This window comes from Piliocolobus tephrosceles, chromosome 2 (genome assembly GCF_002776525.5).
Source record: "Piliocolobus tephrosceles isolate RC106 chromosome 2, ASM277652v3, whole genome shotgun sequence".
Lineage (NCBI taxonomy): Eukaryota > Metazoa > Chordata > Mammalia > Primates > Cercopithecidae > Piliocolobus > Piliocolobus tephrosceles.
Window position 1 is genome coordinate 114,780,767 of NC_045435.1, and position 5,485 is coordinate 114,786,251.

The following is a 5,485-nucleotide window of genomic DNA, read 5'->3' on the forward strand; positions in this document are numbered from 1 at the left end:
GGCTCTCAGCTGTTACTCCCTCCACACAGAATTTCTCACAGTTCTGGATACTGGCAAGTCCAACGTCAAGGCCAATTTAATGTCTAGTGAGGGCTTGCTTTTTGGCTCATAGGTGGTGCCTTCTTGCTGTGTTCTCACATGGTGGAAGAGACAAGCTAACTCCCTGGGTTCTTTTAGAAGCACACTAATCCCAATCATGAGGACTTTGCCCTCAAGGCTTAATGACCTCCCAAAGGCTCCATCTCCTAATACCTTCAACTTGAGGGTTATTACTTTAACACATAAATGGGGGTGGGCACAAACATTCGTATCACAGCAGCTCTGTTTCTTAGTCTTCACAGAATCTATTTCAAACCTTCTCCAGTTTCCACAAGCCACACCAGCCCCTCATCAGATACCCATACATGTTACTTCGAATAGGGAATAAGAAGCCATTCATTGGGAATTCTTTGGCTCATTGCCACCACATGGAAAAGGTCCTCTGGAGTTGCACATGCCCTTTGCTCCTCTGCTCATGTCACAGCAGGAGCAGTGTCTATCCTCCCAATCAAAGACATCTTCTCCATCAGTGCACTGCTTCTTCTCTCCTCCCACCTCCTACGATTATCCCATCTCTCCTGAAGCCTCATCCTTCCTTACCCTCTCTGCTGGCATTTACCATGAGTGTTTAAGCCTGCTCAAGATTTCCTATCATAAAAAGACTTTGCTTAATCCCTTCTATGGATTGAATTGTGACACCCCACTGCCAAATTTATATGTTTAAAACCGAAATTCATTAGGTTGTAACCTAAACCCTAATATGATGATATTTGGAGATGGGACCTTTGGCAGGTAACTAGGTTTAGATGAAGTAATGAGAGTGGGGTCCTCATAATGGGATTGCTGTCCTTAAAGAAGAGGAAGAGACCAGAACCCACCCACCCTCCACCAAATGAGGACACAGTGAGAAGGCAGCTGTCTGCAAGCCAGAAAGATAGCGTTCACCAGGCGCCAACCATGCTGGCACCTGGAGCTGCGACTTCCAGCCTCCAGAACTGTGAGAAATGCATTTCACCTGTTTAAGCCACACGGTCTGTGGGATTTTGTAATGGCAGCCTGATCTGGTTAAGACACTTCCATAGTGCCCTCCAGCTGCTACCCTATTTCTCTCCTCCGCTTTACAGCCAAACTTGTTGAAATATACAGTTTCTACTTTCTGTTACTCCACTCATTATTAACCTACTGACATTGTACAATGAGAATAGCACTGATAAACAAAAGGTTTAAAAAGATCACACACGCCAGCACTATGCTGGGACCAACTTGGTTTGTCCAATGCGGAAAACTCATGCTGAATAAATAATTGCCCAAAAATGATTTAACTGTGAGTGAGTTATGTGCTATGGTAGAGAAGCTCTAGGTAGATGCTATGGGAGCCTCTTTTACATTTACCGAGGCTGGTCTGGGGCATGACACTGAGGTGGGCACCCCTGAGGTAATGACATTTATACCGTAACGTAAAGGATGAGTGGGAGCTGACCGGATTGCTGAAGGGAGGAGTACAATTCCAGACATAAAGAACAGTGTGGAAAAGGTCTGAGTTAGGAAAGAACATGACATGTTTGAGGAACTGAAGGAAGGTCAGAGTGCTGGACCCTAGAGGGCAAGAGAGAGGGTGGTCTAAGGTGGACACTGTTCTGAAGAGAGACAGGGCCTTGGAGGCTATGCCAAGGACAACGTGATTGTTCTAACAGCAATGTACAGCCAACGAAGGGTTGTAGTGGGCGAGTGAGTGAAGGGGTAGCAATTGCATTTAAAGAAGACCAGCTTGTCTGCTGGTGGGGTTGAGTTGAAGGGGACAGGACAAATAATAGGAAACATCCCTTCAATAATAATTAAGGACTTCTCAAAGGGAGAAAAGACAAATAGTGCAGTATTGTTTCCACACATGGTGTAATCAAAGGGTTGGTCTATGGAACCAATTCAGTGACCTGTGCTTGTCTACACAAGGCCTTAGTATAAAAAGTGAAAAGTCCCAGCACTGCTTAAGACAAAGTATCAGAAAGGAAGTTTTTCTTGACCTCAGGGCTGTGAGTCTCTCTTGTGTTGGCATCAATGAGACTCTGGCTTCCTGGGCCATTCCTTTTCTATCTTCACCATGGCAGCCAACATGGGAATCAGTACAGCAGATGGTGGCGCACAGATTGAAATGGGGAAATGGAAGCATTTTCACTTTGTTTTCTGGGCCTTCATCAACCAGCAAGTGAATGTTAAGCCCTAAAGCCTTAACTAGCTTAAAACTCTCCATCAGTTAAGAGCCTGAAAGATGTCTGAATGTCTTGTTTATTCATGGAGAGTTTGTTTTGTAGTGAGAGATGGAGAAGAGCATCCATCAGGCTAGACAGTGGTGTGAAAATCCATCCTTGGTTCTGGTTGCAGAGGAGACACTATGGCAGTTGTCGCTACACTGGGGATTTCTGGCTCTTTCCTCGTCACCTTAAATTTGGGTGTCTTTTATGAGTAATCAAAAGCAGCAAAAGCCAACGCTATCAGGCCCAGCATTTTAACACCAGAAAAAGAGATGAAAAAGAGAGGGTTGACCCTACTCAGTTTCAAGACTGTATTATTCAAGGCTTAACTGAAACTGGTACTGATTTGGGAGCAGTAGCTAAGTTTCTTGATGCTTTTCTGGAACAAAACTTGATTACCTTTGATGTGCAGAAACACTCATTGACATTCCGGTGGCTGATGGAATGCTGGCCCCAGGTGGTACACTGGCAGATGACATGACGCATACAGATATCTGTGTGTTTGCAGCCCAGGAAGACCTAGAGACCATGCAAGCATTTGCTCAGGTTTTTAACAAGTTAATCAGGCACTACGAATACCTGGAGAAAGGTTGCGAAGATGAGGTAAAAAAGCTGCTGCTGTTCTGAAAGGGTTTTTGAGTCAGAGAGGAACAAACTGGTTATGTTGACTGGTGTTCTTCTGGCTAATGACATCCATTCTTAATAGCCTTTATAATGAGAATTTGGTTAAAGAAGGGGTTTCAGCAGCTTTTGCTGTAAAGCTCTTTAAATCATGAATAAATGAAAAAGATATCAATGCAGTAGCTTCAAGTCTTCGGAAAGTCAGCATGGATAATAGCCTGATGGAACTTTTTTTCCGCCAATAAGCAAAGCGTTAAACACTTCACAAAGTATCTTACTGAGGCCGGCTTGAAAGAGCTTTCGGAATGTGTTCGGAATTAGCAATCCATCAGAGCTTGTAAGGAGCTCCAGAAAGAACTTCAAGAACAGATGTCCTGTGGTGATCCATTTAAGGATATAATTTTATATGTCAAGGAGGAGATGAAAAAAAAACAACATCCCAGAACCAGTTGTCATCAAAACAGTCCAGTCAAATGTAATGAGCACTGTGGAATGCAACAAAAAAGAGGAGCTTGTAGCACAGCAAGCTGTCAAGCATTTGAAGCGATATAGCTCTCTACTTGCCGCCTTTACTACTCAAGGTCAGTCTGAGCTGACTCTGTAACTGAATATTCGGGAGTATTGCTATGACAACATTCATTTCATGAAAGCCTTCCAGAAAATAGTGGTGCTTTTTTATAAAGCCGTAGTCCTGAGCGAAGAGCCCATTTTGAAGTGGTATAAAGGTACACATGTTGCAAAGCGTTTTCCTTGAGCAAATGAGAAAGTTTGGAGAGTGGTTCAAAATTCTGAAGAAGGATCTGAATCTGAAGCTGAAGAACGTGACTGAAATTTGAAACTACACCCTCTGTAAAACAAACAGGAGCTGTAGATAAAACGTCATGTCTCATGTGTCCTGGTTCTTACATCTTCCTACCTCCCTGTATTAAGCATGACATAAGGGCTTTCATGGCAAATTTTATTTTAACTGTTTCTATGGTTGCTGGAAATGTTGGGTTTAGTTTCTAAAACCATGTTTTAAGTACCTACAGGAGCTATAGATTTGAATCTAATGTTGCATTAGTCTTATCAGTTATCTTCTACCTCCTGTATTTTCTACTGTAATAATATAATTTAAGGCCTTCCACAATGAACAGTTCACTTTATTCCCTGGGTTTTCTATAAACAGTTTTCAAGATATGATTTGGTTACAAAATGATTTATTATAAAACTTCTGTTTGCAAATTAAACTGTGAAAGTATCCAAAGTCTCAAAAGGCAATGGTTTGTGTGATAATATGCCTTGCCCAGAGCCCTACTCATCAATGAAAAACCCATATGTAATAATCGAATTTATTTAACATGAATCTTGAGTATGTGGACCATTGCTTGCAGTTAACTTTTTTCTTTTTGCATTTTTAACTCCAGATGTCCTAAAGCGCAATTGTTTGCTCTCTGGGTTTTACCCTTAGAGAAGCCATGGAGAACAGACTTGAAATGGTTCAGAAATCAAAATGTGGCAGAGGTGGTGGGAAGAAGAAAGATGAGCTTTTTCCCCTGAGAAACTTCTGCATTTAGTTTGTATCTTTCCAGGCAAAACAAATGGCTGTTTTTTTATACAACCATTTTCAAATGAACCTTAGAAAAGTCTTTTCGTATAAGGTATTTTATGCACAGAATACACTTAGATTGATAGGAAAGAACTCATAAAGGAGTTTGAGTAAAGAAAATGACTGATATACTAAACCCAGTAAAAACTGTTGAAAATGTAAAGATCAGCATGTACTAATTCGGAATCTAGATATAGCTTAGATTTCCTATTGGCTTAGAGCATTTGCTATAACAAATGAAGTGCAATGACAATTATATATTCCTACTTGGTCATACTGGACTGGCTTCATTCTCTTAACATATTCAGTAATGACTCAAGCCTCTGGCAATTAACATACTCCAGTTGCCATTTTTAATTGCCATGAGCCAAACATTTCTTGTATACAATTGATCCATTCATTTTAATGGCTGCCTGTTCATTTTCATCTTTTCTTGCTGCTACCCATCTATGTATGTCATCAAGGGGGAAAATGTAGCCACATATTTTATGGAAAGACTTTGTGTTAAAAGTGAACATTTTGAAAGTTTTTAACTGGTCAAAGAAACTAGCCTGGAATAATGCCACCAGAGACTGAGTGGAAATTGCCCCTTTTGAAGGTGCCATTCTTACGAGCCAAAAGTTTGTTGTTTAAAAGTTCATTTTGAGGGAATAACATGTAATATTGTTTGAAATTTGAAAGAAAGGTATAGCAGCCTTAAAAAGAACATTATAACTGAATATTGTGAATGGGGTGAATTTTTTAAATGAATAACTTTGATAAAGTTTTCATGCACTGGCAAAATGTATTCACTAGATTTCTACATAGTGATCTGCTTTTACTTCATAATTTGCAGTTCTCAAAAGACTTTTAAAAAAATAAAGTCCATACTTACACTTAAAAAAAAAAGAAACAAAATCCATCCTCCACCTCTTCCTCTCAGTAAGCAATGGCTACCCATTTCCTGAAGCTTGAAGTCCAGGTTTATGCTGGGATTCAAAGCTCTGCC

The 5,485-nt window shown here is 40.7% G+C and overlaps 1 pseudogene; it reads left to right on the top strand.

The window, feature by feature from the left end:
- The first annotated feature begins 2,495 nt into the window (after positions 1–2,495).
- Positions 2,496–3,738, top strand: LOC111543525 (annotated as a pseudogene).
- The last annotated feature ends 1,747 nt before the right edge of the window (positions 3,739–5,485 follow it).